The 17,533-nt window shown below is 38.4% G+C and overlaps 1 protein-coding gene across 5 annotated transcripts in view; it reads right to left on the bottom strand.

Moving 5' to 3' along the window:
* The window catches only part of TENM1 (teneurin transmembrane protein 1), a 755,935-nt gene extending 739,681 nt beyond the window's left edge, over positions 1-16,254 (bottom strand). For 4 of the 5 annotated variants that reach the window (XM_064669852.1, XM_064669856.1, XM_064669858.1 and 1 more), the window contains exon 1: positions 16,002-16,254. The gene's annotated coding sequence lies outside the window, so the exon portion shown is untranslated. The remainder of the gene's footprint in view (positions 1-16,001) is intronic. The other variant, XM_064669857.1, reaches the window with a different exon arrangement.
* Positions 16,255-17,533: the final 1,279 nt, after the last annotated feature.

Below are 17,533 nucleotides of genomic sequence, written 5' to 3'. Positions count from 1 at the left end.
ACAAAATAAAAACTGCTTCCCACATTCAATCATGCTTCAACCATCTTGCAAATAATTCATAGATAATAGTAAAGTAGCAAAGGCAACTGTCAGAAGCTGGATTGCACTATCTGTGTTGTGTGCTTTCATTACAGTGTTTAGCAAGAATGGATTAATTTTAGGTGATATTGCATTTGAATTTAGTATTTATATTATGAATAAATTATCATGGAATTTTAATGCATGAACTGCTTTAAATATATTTTCATTCATGTATCAAGGAGTACAAGAGCAGGAAATAGTATGTTTATCCATTCTTAAGGAATTAAGAACATAATCGCCTTGTGATTGTAAGCTGTTTTGTTCTATTTTATTTATTATTTGACAGAGTACTTTGGGTTTGTACATTGGGTTATAGCGTTTTCTGGCAGAAGATGAACCTGATGTAATTTTAACTATTCTAGGCTGTTACTGCTGTTGCAGTCAGTGTTCTGTTTATTGTCCAAACCACAAAAATTACAATGCATCTTCAACTAAAATTACTCATTATTTCTCAAAGTTGTTTAAGTATTACTCTAAAATTATCTTATTTGAAACATAATGCCTCTGTAGTGTACTTCCAAAGTCCTTTTAAGACATTAACAAGTAATTTAAGATTTCATAAAAAGAAAAAAATCCACATTTTTTTGTACTTTGACACATTTCAAACAAGACCTTCTGTGCTTGACCACAGTAACCAGGACAGTGTCAGTCCCATTGCTGTGCAGAACCACATACCAAGGCCTGACCTGGTATTTATTTAATACTCCAAGAGTTTGGCACCACTGTTCTCTCTTTCTCACAGAGAGACCTCGCTCTTCAGCTGTTAACCCTGGCTGGCACACTTTGCCCACAGGAGTCAGAACACATTCGATCACTCTGCCCTCCTCCTGAGGAGAGGGCAGGCAAAATGCCCAGGAGGACCCTCCACTCAAGCAAATTTGAGATTTGCTACCTAGAGGAGAGAGCTGAACTGTGAAAAGGTCAACGTGCCCAGCCTCTGAAAGAGGGGGAGGAAAGGGAAAAGCACCTCAGCCCTGCTTGCACAGCCACCACTCCAGAGATCCTCTGGACCCCAGTCAGGACAACTCTGGGAACAGGCTGGCTCTGCCAAGGGCTCCCCCCTGCAGCTTTACAGCCCTGAAGCGTTTACTCGTGTAAGAATTTGCAGTGATCTGCCCCCCATCAGTGTGACTGCCCTGTGTTGGGTTCTCTCACCCAAACTCTAGTGACTGTTGTTTTTGGCACTGGCAGCATTTGAAATAGTCTCCTGACACAAGCAATGGGTTCTGGCCTGTCGTGTCCAGCAATAACAAGCTCCACCTTAACGGAGCACAGATCAATTTGCCTGCCATTTGTCAGCCCTTCCTTACTCATTTCACAGCACTACAATAAGATCAGCAGTGCTATAACCATGCCACCCAGATCATTGAAATATACACTCTGATATAATAAAGTGACACACTTGGCATTTAAGCAATAGCCTAGCAAAAAAAAAAAATTCCTGATAGTGCAGAAACAATTTCTTCTGATAAGATTGATGGCAGTGTCAAGCAGGAAAAGAATAATTAGTTTTGGTCTGGTTTTATGTAAAAAGTATTATAAGTGTAAAATATTATCCATGCTGTTCATTCTAATGAGTTAAAAAATAAAAAACATAATAATTTACTTATGCAAAAAAATGAGAATATCAGCAAGATCATGAGAAACTTTAATTTTTACATTATTTTCTCTATAGAGTTTGCAGTGATAATATTTATGCATTATGGGTGGGGTTGACTCATTGTAATAATAGACCAGTTATGAAAATCAAGGAGTATAAACAACCATAAACACATTAAAAAAAATTTAAAAACCTGAAACATAAACAACCATTAAAGGGTGGTTGGCAACTTCAGTACTTATATCCTCCCTAATACCATTAACCCCTGTTCAGTTTATATATAGGAATATCCAAACCTGATGATTTTTATGAAGACAGAAATCAGCATTATTTTCATGTATTTAATTTCAAGATAGTGAAATTGTCCTATTCCATTAACTCAAGTTGCACCTTTGGGTTTGATAGTCTTCAGCAGACCAACATAATATAGTCAAAACTAGAGGGTTGAAAGCAAGGGTGTGTATATTGCCCAAGCTCAGGGGTTCATCCTCAGGGACTCACCGTCCAACACCTCACACAGACAGTGGTGAAAACCATCCAGGAGACCAGATCAGAGAACTCGGCTCTGAACTGTGACTGGCACAGAGGATGCACAGAGAGAGCTCAGCAGAGACGGGGATGATGGAGCTGTTATCACACCCAAAGTGACATATGAGTGGTGGATTCCAAAATGCAAGGGTGACAGCTCTCTGGGACAGACAAGGGGACTCGCTGGAACTAATCAGATGCAGATCAGATCAACAGAGCTGCCTTTTGACACACTGGTCTTTTGTAGGTAGAGCATGTAAAGACCTCTCTCCAGTGCAGACCTCTCCTGTGCAAATGTGGAGAGATTAACATCTCTAGAACTGCCAAAGGCACAGAGTAGAAGAAAATGAAGAGTCATGAAGTTATCACACAGATTCATTAACCAAATGATTGGCGCTTTCCTATTGCTGCTGTCATGAAAAAGGACAGGAAGACAGATTCACATTTATCTTAAACACCTCATAGCAGCAATTCTCAGGGAAAGTACATCATCTTGTCTCTGAGAGATGTCTGGCGCTAACGTATTTTCAAGATAGCAGGTGCTAACTGCAGAAAGAGCAACTTCTATTAACTACGAATTACTAAGAAAACTTGGCATTTGCCATGGGGTTTTTGTTATTTCCAATCTGAGCATAATTACAGGTGCTAGAAGTGCAACCACGGAAGGACTAGATGTCAACAAACAGGACCTAAATAGCACAGACAATCCTAAAAAAAACTGATTAAAAAAAAAACCTTTTGTTTTCAATTTTATAAAAAAACAAACAGTAAGTGGTGGCAAAGTAATATAACACTAGGACATTAAAGCATACTTTGTATCGTCACCTTACTGACAAAAATTATAATCATTATCAAAAGCTAATTGTACCAATATTTTACATCAAAACTAAGATTATAAATCACTCAGATAAACATCGAAGAGTAATGAGGAGTTCCTGAAGCTAAACTCAGTATTCTAAAATACTAGAGTATTGGTACAAAGACACAGCATTTACCAGTAAATCATTTACACAGGGTTCTGGACAAGCCTTCACATATGACATGCCATTGCAGATTATGCTTCAGGAAGGAAACATTCCTATTTTTGATCTTTTTGCCTTCATAAAGCTTTGCTTCTCTATACAGAATAGCCTTAAAATCTTCCCAATAGCACAAACCATGAGGTTTTACGAGTACAAAAAGTCGTGCATTGTTAAAGCGTGAGCAACAGAGATACTACAGTTACACTGCTATCTACTGGTGGATTTCTTCTCTGTGGGTTGTAGGAATCTACACAGGCATGTTAGGAAATGTGGTTATTGATAGAAACCTGTGATTTTTCCCTGCATAGAGAATGACATTAAAAAAAAAAAAAAAAACAACAAAACAAAAAAACAACAAAAAAACCCCAAACAAACAAACAAAAAAAACCAAGTAGTAACAGTAATTATACTTTTTATATGGCAAGATTATTCAGAGTCTCTAATTAACTGCAGGGTTGCATCTTACTGAATGCTGCGTGGAAGTACACAAGGAAATGGCTCCTTTTGAGTAGGTTAAAATCTAAACAGACAGTTGACATAAGAAGCAGGAAGAAAAGATGGGAAGAGTCTACTGTAGACAATTAAATAGACACAGAAACATATGTGAAAATACTAAACACATATGGAGAACGCTTACTAGAGTTAACAAATGAGAAAAAGGGCTCAATGAGAAACAAAGAGAAATAAAGCTGAGAATTGCTGCTCTCCTCCCTGCCACTACCAACATGCAATTCTGCTTCATTTTCTCTCCAAGGTGAAAGAGTCAGTGTGGCAGGAGCAGATGCCACAAAAACACTAGTGTGGTAAGAGCACTTGCTGTGACAGAGGAGAGGTGTAAACAAAGAGATTCAGGATGCAATAGCAGTTTCTCCCTCTTTCCCTCTTTGGAGCAGCCACAGACCTTGGTTTTCATGAGAGCATAAAAGAAACTGCCACAGATAACCTTAAACTTTGGAGCTGCAGCTCGCTCTTCTCACAACCATGTGAGCACCCAAGTCTGACACAGCAATAAGAATCGCATGGTGAGATTTTTAGGGTTGTCCTGTACAGGATCAGTAGTTGGGCTCAATGGTCCTTGTGGATCCCTTCCAACTCAGAATATTCTATGATAATAAGAGCAGCACTTCCAGTTATGCATAAGTGGCCTGATGTTCAGTGCTGCTGAACAGAGTTCACTGTTCATCTGTTCAACACTTCCAGTAATAAATGATGTGCTTCAAGAGGTTCAAGGAAAGTTCTCTTTGCAAAGCCCAAGTAACACCTGATTGTTGTCAGGATGCTTGTTCTCTCTTTTTCTGCATTCATCTCCATTCTGCATTCTGTCCTCATCAGCAAGTTCCTGTACCCTGACAAAAAATGCAAGAAGCTGGCACTACTGAATGTATTTTTAATGCCTCTGAAAAGATTAAAAGTAATTATAAGGTATGTTGGCACTTGGCTGCAATTTGAGCAATCACTTGCTTTATCTTTTTGCCTGCAGTTCTGTAGCGTGACTGTTCAGCACCAGCAGCTCGCGGAGTCTGGTGTGAACCCAACACAGATGTTTTCCAGTAGTTAGTCTGTGACTGTGACCAATGACTCCCAACAGGAGCCTATTCTAGTGCCAGAAGGACTGAAGCTAATGCAGAGTCAGACTGGCTCAGCTTTGTGTCTCACAATGCTCTCAACAATACTGCTGAGCCTTGTCTTTGGACTTAATTTTTTCCCATGTTCACAATCACTGTGTCTTATAAAACTGTCACATCTTAACACAACTATTGTATTCTTCACACCTGCAGTAAAAATAATTACTTCAAAAAGCACAGGTTAAGACCCACGTCTCTCTGAAGTAAGACAGTTTATCCTAAATCAATTCAAGCAATACTCCTTGAGATAAATTTATGTGAAAGTTTGTCAGCTGTGTGATTCAAGCTATAGATTCTTAATAGAGAAGAACTGAATCTCTTTGAGGCATAGGAAGAGATTTTGAATGGTGTGAGAGGTGACAGATATGAAGAGTAATTTCTATTCCTTCAGTCTTCTGTAATCATATATTTTTCTGATAGTGAACATGCTAGAAGTATATATCCCCTAATCACTCGGTCACAGTGCTTTGTTTTTCTACATCATACAGTCATTCTCTATATTATGCTAAAAAAAAAAATAGAATTTTCAAGCTTCAAGGAAGAATACTGAAATTTAAAGTTTTAAATTAGTATCTTAAAATATTTCTCCCAAAACTCAAAGCTTCCCTTATTTACTACCTTTTCTTAAATATTCTAACTGCCAACAAAATCAAGTCTATATTGGCAATAATATTTTGAGACCACACTTGAGGGTGTAGGGGCTGGTTTTGGTTCTGTATCAGCCTTTGATTCTGTCACAGAGATATATTTATTTTCTGAGGGCAATGAACAAGGTTATTTTCCACTTAAGCAGGAATTGTCTTATCATCACTGGAATGGACTGGCTTAGAAAGTATGCAGAGAAAATGATTCCTGCTCTGACTCCCATTTTGAGAGGAACATGTGTTCAGACAACATAAGAACAAGTTTTAAAAAAGCAAAATGGGACATCATTCAGGAAAAAGACTATTTCTTGTTAGAAATTACTTCACAATCACCTCCAATCACGCACTCTAAAAGAAAACATCTTTGCTCCTCATCATTGCCTGCCTAAATACTGTCCATTAACTAGGCACAACCACTAGTTCAGCAGCAAAATCAAAAGATATACAAGTCTTAATATCAAAGGTGAAGAAAATATCATCCAGCAAAAACTCAGGGTGAGGGGGAGGAAAAAGACATTCCATATGTGAACATGGTGGTTCTAAGAATTCCCTCCCAGCAATACTACTCTGTGACAATAAAACTGCAATTTAGGCCCACAATTACCATTTGACAGTATTTGAGGAACTTCAGTTATTATCTACTCTAAGAGCTAGTCCAGTACCCTCAGGCATTATAGAATTTCTCAACTCATTTCATTGTAGAATTTCTACTGCTATATCCTGGAAGTGTGCAGGCAGGGGCATCAGAGACAATAACCATTCTGCAAGCCGAAGAATTGCGTTCTCCCTCTAGGTTACTGAGCTTACACTGATGTGAATCCCAGTGTAAAACCTTGTGAGGAATGGGAAAATCTTACAGTATAACACAAGAGCTCAGTGGAGTCAGAAGTTTGTCTTTCAATCCCACCATTCTGGCAGCACCCCTGGGCACCTTTTCTCACTGCAGCTGCACACCACTCTGTAAGAACATCTGTCAGCTGTGGAAGGGTTCTCCTAACCTCAGAGACTCTCCTGGAGAGATGGCTACTTCCAACACAGAACACCCTTGGATGTGAAGCCATCCTGGAAAAACTGGAAACGGCTACAAAAAATATCAAACCTCTGAGGTGGCAAAGCTGCCTGTGGAGACTTCAGGCTAAAAGATCTTCAGGCTGGGTTTAAAGATAGTCTTAAACATACGAGTGGGGGATTTCGAGCTTCCTTCAATGTAGCGACAGCACTGGATACTTCTCAGGAACAGGCTGACTTACAGCTTCAGCTGTGCATAATTTAGCTCTACTACAAACTTTGCAGTAAAAATTAAAACTCTTGTGACTTGACTTATGGCAATTCTCTTCAGCCTAAATGAATATTTAAAAGGGGTCATTGGTTATGCTTGTGTTGGTCTTGCTTATACTAATGTTTCTCCTCCTCTTTCCCTGTCTTTCAATTGTGAACCTTTTTGTTTGTCTTCATGGTTCTCTCTTCATCCTAGTCTCCTTCATTTGTCATGCACATTTGTCACTCTTCCCCTTTTCTCCCAAACAGCCCCTGTCTGGGCTGTTCAGACAAAGCAATTCCTCCTGTTCCACACCTACCGATTTCCCACACCAGAGAAGAGATGCTCTTTTCCGAAGTACCACTCCAGCTCAGCAAGGAGGAAGTGGCTAACACCAAGAGCAGCAAGAAATTAGTGTGAGTTCATTATGAGGAAAAGAACCCCAAACAAATCACCCAACCCCTACGACGCTAAAATTTCAGATCAGCAGGATGGGAGAGATGACAATTTTATGGGAGTCCATTAATACATTAAGGCAACTTCTCAAATAAAAAACTGCTTGCAATACAGCAGTTCAAGCCTGTCTTTGCTCTATTTGTGACCAGCATGGGGCCGACTTGGTTCTAAGCCATGGGATTTGGGAAAATCAGATTAAAAGTAGATTTACACACAATATTTTAGCTGAACAAATATCCAGGAAGGTATTTGTAGAATATGTCCTTAGAGGCAGAATAAAAAGAGAATATGCCAGTGAGCATAAGCTGCATTATCAGTACCACTACAACACTGCAGCTCTTCCCAGTCTGACAACAGTGTTCTAGCAGTTTATGATTTGTGCTGATTTCTCTCGCCTTCATTACAATCCAAGTAAGCAGAGATTGAACCACACATGAACCTGGCAATGTCTGAACTATAGAACTGATTTCAATATTGGCCTTTCCTTTTAAATGCTTAGAAGCACTGGACATGATTGCTCTGGAAGCTAGCTCCCTTCAGTCACTGGCAGGCAGGTTAGATTTTCCCCTTTAAGACAAAGGGATCTCTCCTGCTCAAAGGCTGGGTAGGCTGGGGTTTTTTTCTGAACACCATTAAAATTGGCTTCAGAATATCACACTTCTGAGAGATGGACATGTTTATTTCCAATTTAAAATTATTTATATAACTCTTTTATTTACTGCTCTACTTCTGATGTATTTATCTAGTTCGACTAAGCACAACAAAGTGTCTCTGTCTCTTCTTATAAAAGATTTCCCATTCTTCTGAAATCCTAGTTACCTTTCTTTCCCCCTGTTCCAGTTTGAAATCACCACAATTAAAAGCAGGCCAAGAAAACTATTAAAAATATCCTAGATTATTTTTTCTGCAGGACTCAGTTGAGGTATTTGTTATTTCCTTTGCTAATGTGAATATCTCATCCAGTACAGCCTAAGATTTTATTTGCCCTTTTCATTGATATGTTGCACTGGTGGTTTGCAGTCATCCTATGACTTTCTCCTCCTCTGTCATTTCCAATTAACAAGCTCCTAGCTTATAACAGAAATGTATTGTTTTTGTGCATGATCTTGCACTTTGTCCTATCGAATTTCATTCAGCTACTATTACTGTAGTCCTCAAGGTCATTTTATTCTTCCTGTGTGGGAATTCTGAACTCTCTATGTGACAGGGCCCACAAACTTTTTGGGCTTCAGAAAAAATATTTTTGCTAATTTATTATTTTTCAAGGGAATTACAAAAATTTTTAAACAAGGTATTGTAGGAACATTTCTTGAGGGACTGACACGTAATCCCACTACCATCCTTTTGGCATAACCTCAGTGTGTCTCCAGCAAATTACAGTAATGGATATCATCACTGCAATGACTTTGAAGTACTTTAAGCAAAATTCCAGAACAGGGTGCTCTTTCTCTCTGAAAAACAACTACAGTTTTCAGAGACATGTGGGCATTTTACTTACCCAAGGCATCAGAAGTTTTATGCATTTTTTACATTTCTGGCAATCTCCATACAACATATTGCCTAAACCAAAGTGATCATACTTAAAACTTTACAGCAGTGTAGTTGTGACATTTCCACACAAAACAGGTCATGTGAACTCTTGCTTGGAAATGTAGCCAAGTATGAGTTGACTCACACATTTACTGGGCACAGAGCAGCTGCTTCATTTATCACAAAGTTACCACAATGAAAACCATATACTTCTAATGGCAAGTCTAACTTAGCAAGTCTAACTTAAAGGCAAGTCTAATTTATCAGTTTATGGCACTGGAAACCTCCTCTTGACTAAATATCCTAGCTGTAGGACACTGGAAAATTGAAACATAAACTTGAGTGATGAACAAACCTGTGCTAACCCCACGAAAACAAAGTCTTAGCCTATCTCTGATGATCAATCTATCTGTGCTACAAAGAAATCTATTTTTTAGAGTTTTTCCTCCTGCTTTTGAGTTTTCCATCTCAAAGATTTGAAAGATGACCTATATTGAGAATAAGTGTTTTCACAGTTTTTTACCAGACAGCTTAGAAATAGTTAGAAAACAATGCAATTGGTACTCATCAGGACCTCAGCAACATTAGCCACACAACCAGCAATAATGAAAGAAAGAATGAAGAGTGAAGAAGGACCCTTTTACTCCTTAGCTGGGAGATGAGAAGCACAAAAACTACACGTAAATTTTACCCCTGGGTTTGTTTAAGCAGTTGCAAAAAAACTTTTTAAAATTCAGAAGTCCATTTCTATCCTGCAGGAAAGTATCAGTGAAACAGTCATTCTGCTGTTACACGGTACAGAAATACAGTGTGCTGAAATAATGTGCTGCATAGCAAAAAACCAGGACCTTGTGAGAATCCTTTCTTCTTGTCCCTCCTGCCTCTCAGTATCCTTCTTCCTCTAGAAATACATGTAGAAGAAACACAACCTTTTATCATGGACTTAGGCATCACCTTCAGTCCTCTGACCACATATATTTTTGGGAGGCTACAGGCAACATCTACACTGACCAGGCCCTGGAACCCACGCTGATCACCCTTGCAAAGATACAGGGTATACACCACACAGACCTATTCACCAGTTTTTAACATCTCTTTTCCTAAATGTTACAGAACATTTAACAATCTCAGTTTCTCAACACATGGCATTTGCTGGACTCTGCTCTCATATACTGTGCTGCTGCTCAAAATGTAAATGTAGTTCCAAAACATTCCAAAATAATTAGGCAAACTTCATGAACTTCAAGTAAGAGTGTAATTAACTGATAGCAAAGTGGGAGAATTGGAGACTTTCCAAGAGCCTCCTGGAGCACTCACCTGAGTCTAATAAGCAAAACCCTTCCAGTATCACATCAAACTCTAAACACATTAGTGCCAAAGATTGTAATGTGAACATGGTTTCTGAAAATCTAAATAGTCTTAAAATTAAGCACAGACTTTCTTATAATTTTAATTTTTTTCCTCTGTTTGTTTTATATTCTTCATACACATAATTGGAAGAATTGACTTCAAAAAATTTTATGAGATCTACAAAAGCTCATTTTTACTTCCCTGCAGAATATTATATATTTAGATTTTTAATAATTAAGTATTACAGCTCCCTGTCAAATTGTCTCATGCAATTTCAGAGAGGAAAGTCACACACAGAGAAAGACTATTCAGACTTACTACAGAAAGAGAAACGAGCTCTGGGAGTGCATGTCCTAGTGCGATTCTCTTCAAAATTGCCAAGAATCATGACAGTAAAAAATGTTTAATATCTTGGGCTACTCAAGCTAATTCCTGTCAGCTCATACTATTGGACCCTTGGTTTTAAGCATGGGCAAATGAAGAAAAAGAGGAAAAAAAAAAGACTCAAACAGGCATAGGTGACAGAGACTTGCTATTTCCTACTCAGCAACCACCAAAGAGTCATTTGCAAATAACCAATCTACTATTGCCTGTGCCCTAAAAGATACTGTGCTTTCTTTTTCTCCTGAGGGCATCCTGGCACCTGAATTGGTTTTTTGCTTTATTTTGTTTTCTGAGGGGGTGTTTAAGCATATAGTTGTGAAATGTTGATACAAACATATTTACAAAAGCCACATTCACAAGAAAAGCACTGACTAGTAATCCTGTTTTAGGTGACTCACAACCCAGTCGACTTTCCAGGTTGTGAGCACACATTGCAGGGTCACACTGAGCTGCTCATCCACCAACCCCCCCGAGTCCGTCTCCTCACGGCTGCTCTCACTCCATCCTCTCCCCAACCTGTGTTTGTGTTTCAGGGTGCCCCAACCCTTATGCAGGACTTTGCACTTGGCCCTGTTGAATTTCACGAGGTTTGCAGACCCACCTCCCCAGCCTGTCCAGATCCCTCTGGATGGCATCCCTTCCCTCCCTACTGACCACACCACACAGCTCTGGATCACCGGCAAACTTGCTGAGGGTGCATCATACAAGTACGATGATATTTCCTTTTTATTTCTGATATTTCCTTTTTTATTTGGAAAAATAGCATCATTTTCTGTACTAGGTAAAATTCGGACTAAAGAATTTAAGCTAGTGTCTGATTTTTTGTATTTTTTTTTCTAAATTACTCAGATTACATATTTAACTTTTAAAGTGATTTTTTTTTTCATTCCTGCCAGCATTGTATGTGGGCCTCATTAGATACTGACCTAAATCCATCTCTCTTCATTTTATTGTAGCATGGCAGATTTTGTGATGGTTCTAATCAGCCTTAGTAGGGCTGCCCACCTCAATTCCATTAAGGAAAAGTCAACACATGCACACTTGCATCCTAAACTATTGGTGATTTCTGGATGAAGCAAGCAAAGCCCGCTGAGATAAAACAGCTGTCCCACTTTATAAGAAATATAATTTTATATCTAGCTTGTTTCTTTCCTTATTTTTTTCCTGACGACAGAAAAATAAAATGATTAAATAGAATACAACAGTAAATAAACCCAGAACTTTAAATAGACTTATTAAAATAGCAGGTTTTCATCTTCCAGTTTATTTTCCATGTCTCTCACCATTCAGTTTCACTTTCCATTTTAAACTCTGAATGAGACTGAGGATATTAAGAAAGCCAAAATATCCCAGATTCTGCCTATACTAAAAGTGACCTATATCAAAACTTCCTTGTGCTAAACACAGCTACTAGGACTGATTAAATCAGATCAGGGCTGTTATAATTTCAATTAGGAAAAAATAAGTCTAAAAAGGCATATATCTATTTTAAATCATTATTTAAACATTGGCATTTCATTAAGTGTCTTTTGGAAAGCAGCAATAAAGTTTCAGGGAAAAAATAACAAAATTCTCACATTCTGTCTGAAGTGCAGCCTTATAGGTATGATAAATCTGGCTCCAACATCACAGCCTTTCCACATAGGCACTAACAAAGAAGGTACTTTCAAAAGGCACTAACAGAGAAGAAATTATTTAATGAGTCCCTAGCTGCTAAAAGAGTGTAGGACAGATAAAGAAGTTATATAACAGGAAACCTGCAGTCAGAGCAAATACCCAGTTCAGAATTTGCTGTTGCAGTTACTTTGGTTAACAGTCAGTTTGTTAGAACATTAATGGTCCAGCAACCCACAAACCAACAGTTAATTGCTAGTAATGATTGGTTTCTTGGGGATTATTGCTTAAATAAATCTCAAAAGTTGTGTGCTGTTAAGTAACTTCCTATTTTGTTAAAGTTGGCAGTGAATTCCAACGGTTAGTTAGTGTTAGTCAGCCTTACCATTAATCCTGATCCCTTGAGTCCAACCATTAATTCTAATCCCTTGCATACATCAGAAGCAAAGTACAAAAGTCCCTGATTGTCTTCAAGTGTTCATTTGGAAAAATGTTACCCAATATCTTGAGAGTGGAGAAAGAAAAATCCTGTCTCATTCTCTCATTCATGCTCACAGCAAAAAGAAGACATGCCTGAGTGCAGACATGTCTGTTCAGTATAATCACAACTGTGAGGTTGTTTGGAAATCCTCATGTATAAAATTTGCAGTCATCATACATTACTGGGACTGTGTGTTTAGTGTTTTGCTTCCAAAAAAACAAGGAGATTATTAAAATTAACTAAACCTAGATCAAAAGATAATGGCCACTCTGGGGACCCATAGTAACACAGAATTATATCAACACCCACAATTTCATACATTGCATTTTGATAGTCCTTATACTAACATCAAACTCTCCAGTCAGGTCAGTTCTTTGATTTAGAAAAATGTTAAAAAGAACCAAGAAACATCAATTAGTTTTAGAGAGGGACCTTTTCTTTTATCTGTCAAAAGATAAGACCCTTGCAAAAAAATTTGAGGCTTCATCATGTGATTTCCAGTGGCACTAGGAGTCCCAGTTCTCCACCACACGGATGCTGAACAGAGTAGTTCTGGAAACTAATAGAGAAATAGAGAGCCTTGGTCAAAGCCACCAATGTAAGGGGGTACCCACACATTGCAATGCAACAATGTGATGTCAGCTATGCTTGATACCTCTGGATAGTCTGATTTGATACCTCTGGAAGTCAGATATTTCTGGGTTTATATGTAAAAAAAACTCTGCAGAACTAGTTGCATCATTTCTGCTGAGAAGTCTTAAGATTTCTGCTGCAGTCAATCCAATCTACTTTTAGACACATAGACATCATAGATTTTCTATCAGTGACTCCTGAGCTCCTGAAGGATCTTGTTAAAGGTAACAGTTCCCCCCCTATGGACAGGGCCATCCCACATCCACACTAAGCTCTCTGCAGTAAAGGGAGTCTCTTTCAGGGTAGACATGAAGCATAAAGATTTCTGCTACCTGTTTTATGATTTAAAATATGGTTTATAGTCATGAAGTGTTTGTTCAGCAGGTTTGTAGTAGGGTAAGCAACATGTAATAAATCCAGAGAAATAATTAAAGCCAAGGTGAACTAGAGTCACAAAAAAACTAAATCTACATAGAGCACAACTAGTGTGAATGAGGATAATCTGGAAAAATTCAGATCTGCAGTATGTTTCACAACAGGCAGTTGCCAACACCTGTATAGGTTTTTACCTCCTGATAGGTTTTTACCTAGCAGTAAACTGAGGCATAGAAAGGTAGTGACCTGCAACCAATACCAAGGCAAGAAACCTACATATCCCAATGCAGTCCTCATGACCCCTTTCTCTCAGAGAAACCTACAAAGTGTGACAATGAATTAATAAATAATAAACCTTTTCAAGCCAAAATTTAAGGCCTGAGTTTATTGATAACTGTTTTTGAAAACATTTGAGAATTCTACATATTCTTAGGGTGAGCATTTGGACTGGAGGTTAAAAAAAAAAAAAAAAAAAAAGAAATAAGAAAAGCAAATGAAAAAGAAACCCCAAACCCCTCACCAACCAGCTGTAATTTACCTTAAATGTTTCTGAAACCTGAATTTTATGAGTTTTTAGTGAAATGTGTGGATGTGTTCAACTTACTACCCCCTTTTTCTCTTTAAAGTAATGATTCATTTGGTTTTACATCGACCTGTTAAAAAAACCCTGAAGGGCATGGGTATAATTTCCTTCATCACAAATTTCATATATCAAGAGAAATGAAAGTAGTCAAGACATCACTTTCCCATTCCAGTTTTCTTCCTATCTTGGTTGCTAATTGAAGTGGTACTTTCCAAGTGTAAATTCTCTGAAGCATTGCATTTCTCAGAGGGTAAAACTGTTCTCACCTGCTGCCAGGTCCTCTAACCAATGCTGGTCACTAACTAGATCTCACCTCTATTTCACAGCCGTAATTTTCAAAGCTATTTCTTTTTTACCTCCTTAGCTTTTATTGCTATCAGACACAATTCTCATTTTGTAAGAATTGTTTCTTTCATTATGCTTGTCAGAAAAAAGGCTACAGATTTAGACATCCTCAATAGTTTTTCCTACAGATAAGAGTCACAAGATACCTTTAAACAAAATATATGGAGCTATTTCTGCATAGAGCAATTACATACAAGAAAAGGTTGTGCGGGTACTGAGAGAGCTCTGCTATTATCAGTGTTTATTTTTTTATTACAGCAGTGGCACCTAAGCTCTGATAGTTTTGAACATTATTTTCAGGTTTTCTTGCAAACAACTGAATCCTTAGACATGGTATACTTACCCACACCGCTGCTTACACTTTGAAAATACATATATATTTTTACCCTTAAGAATTCCCTGTCACTGGTCTGATGCATAGAAGGAAATGTTAAAGCTTGCAAAAGTTTGCCTCAGACTCCTTTAACTGCTCAGAAGACAGCAACTTAAACTGATCACACAACGAAACTGAGTCTCAAGACACCATGGTGACCCAGGCAGGATTGAGTCCTAACTCAGGAACTTATGCAAATGCTCCTCCTGCTTTTAATAAACTTATTCAGTCCCATCCCTGCTACAATATACACAACACAGGTTGAACAGATGTCACCTAACCATTCATTCCTGTGAGTGAACCCAAATAAAAGTACAGGAAGGAAAACACTGCACAACAGGATCGCAAAGCCCAGTTACAGCTTTCACCTCCTCCTCACTTTCCCCTCTGCCCTGTAGTACTAAGGCAAACAAAATGAGCATGTGTGACCTGGGGCTCCATCCCACCCCATCCCTCAGGGATCTCAGGAGATGTCTGCATTCCCACAGGCTCACAGCAGGCAACACCGTACAGCGAATATCGTAACCACTCACTGCAATCACTACACAAATTATTTGTTAGCAGAGATATTAACCTGCCACATAAGACACAGCTGCCTCAGGAAAGTTTAGAGAAGTCTTAATAAAATATGCAAAAGTAACTATGAAAATATAGTAGATAACTGTCAAAATAACTTTGAATACAGTAAAGCATATCTGCTGACTTTCCAGCACAAAAAGAATTTATGGTAATAAGTTTTGGAAAGTAATACAGCCGTGTTGCTAAAAATGCAGAGCAGCTGCTTCAGTTATTATAAAATGGCTAATTTTTACTCATTTGTGACATGGTTTCATAGACGGGTAACAGCTGCAGTTTCACCCAGCTGCATCTTGATGCTAAATGCACACTTTAAGCCGTCAGATGAAAGTATAGATTGCTTTACTTTACAGCACTAAGTACCAGTGTCTTTCCAAGAAATACCCTGAAGGTCATTGGCAATTAAAGCTCCCCAAGGTCTCTTTCACTCAGGGAATGGTGACTAGCAGACACAAGGTCTCCAGAAGTCAGACATGGTACAGCAACATAGCAAGTAGTAACTGAGCTGCATGGATTTAAAAGGATGTTGAAAGGGCTTCCTACCTGGTACAAGTTGCTACTCCCCCTCACAGCCTGGAACCCTAGGTGCTGGCTCTTCTCCTTAATTGCTGAGGTAACACGAATTTCTCTAGTAAGAAGTGGGGGAAAAAAAAAACAGAAGGAAAAAAAAAAAAGAAAAAAAAGAAAGGTTCTATTGGCTGCTGCCTCCTTCTTAAAAAGGTTACTTCAAATGCCTCTCTCGCTCCCTATTTATTTTCTCTCCCTCCCAGAAGAGCAGTTTAGAGGGAGAGTAACGGAGTGTTTATCCTGGCTCTGAGGATGCACGCTTGTGCGATAACTGCCTGCTCCCTGCAGTATAGCCGGCATGATGTGATGTGCATACTAAAGCAGTTTGCATTAGGCAAGGCTTAGCAGAGCCAGCTTCCCAGTCTCCACCTTCTATATCACAGAATGAGTTTGCTTCCTTGAAAATAGTGGGGCTGTAATGACAAGACAGTAGGGCTCTGGTTATAGTGTAAATGCATTTTCTTTGAAAATAGTCTTTAAGGATAAGGTTATATTTATGTATCACCTGTGAAAACACAGGAACAGCTATAACTAAAAAGGCAATACAGTCATACAAATGTGCAAAAATTCCCTGTTGTTTGCTGTCATATGACAGATGATACTAAAAGCAGAAACTAATGAGACATCTCCAGTTAGGAAACATTTATCTACTGCCATCTATCAAACAAGCAAAGGCGTAAATAAATAAATAAGGCCCCGAAGAACAGAGGCTTAAATGTCTACAGGCTCAAAGATAAATGCGTGATATTTATACACTGTAGTCACGACTGAACAACAGATACATTATGAACAAGAATTAGCTCTAAAGTACTACATTTATCATAAATCTGAATAAATATTAGAGAAGGGCTCAAGCTGTAAAGCCCTGATTTGGATTTTGAACACTCCACAGCTCAGAAGTGCCTGAATCTGGGGATTTTGCTCTGGCCTCTCTGTCTGTATTAGCTGCTCATGAACACACTTATAGAAGTACAAAAAATAAATAAGACTATACATGATTATGTGAAAAATCCCATTTCTTGCCCAGGCACAAGGGTATAGTAGGGAATGCTTGTATGTGAGCTGCTAATACTTTTTCAATGTTTTTAAAATCAGGGATTCAGTTCTTAGTTATGAAGCATTTTAAAAAGTGCTCATTTCTTGACTTCAGGGAAGGAGCTCAAGACAGAGCAAAGCTTTGGGGCCCAATTTTTCCCATATGAAGGGGTAGCTGAATCCTTATATGTGTTTGCAGTGCTGATTATTTATACAAATTAACTTTCTTATTCAGCATATCCAGCACATGCTTCTTTCCTGCATTTTGTTTTTATTTTCTTGAGTTTGCTTCTTTCTGGTGGGGTAAAGACAAGATTCAGTTTGTGACAAGCATTCAGTCAACACTGCTCCGTTTCCACAAGCAAGTGATGTTGCTGCCCACTTCTCAATTGCTTTCCAGTAACTATAAAGCCAGTTAGTAATGAAAAGAGTCATAAAAACATTGAATACCTTACATGAATCACTATCAAAAA

This window comes from Pseudopipra pipra, chromosome 13 (assembly GCF_036250125.1).
Source record: "Pseudopipra pipra isolate bDixPip1 chromosome 13, bDixPip1.hap1, whole genome shotgun sequence".
Lineage (NCBI taxonomy): Eukaryota > Metazoa > Chordata > Aves > Passeriformes > Pipridae > Pseudopipra > Pseudopipra pipra.
Note: the sequence above shows the minus strand (reverse complement) of the source record. Positions and strands in the feature narration are given on the sequence as shown.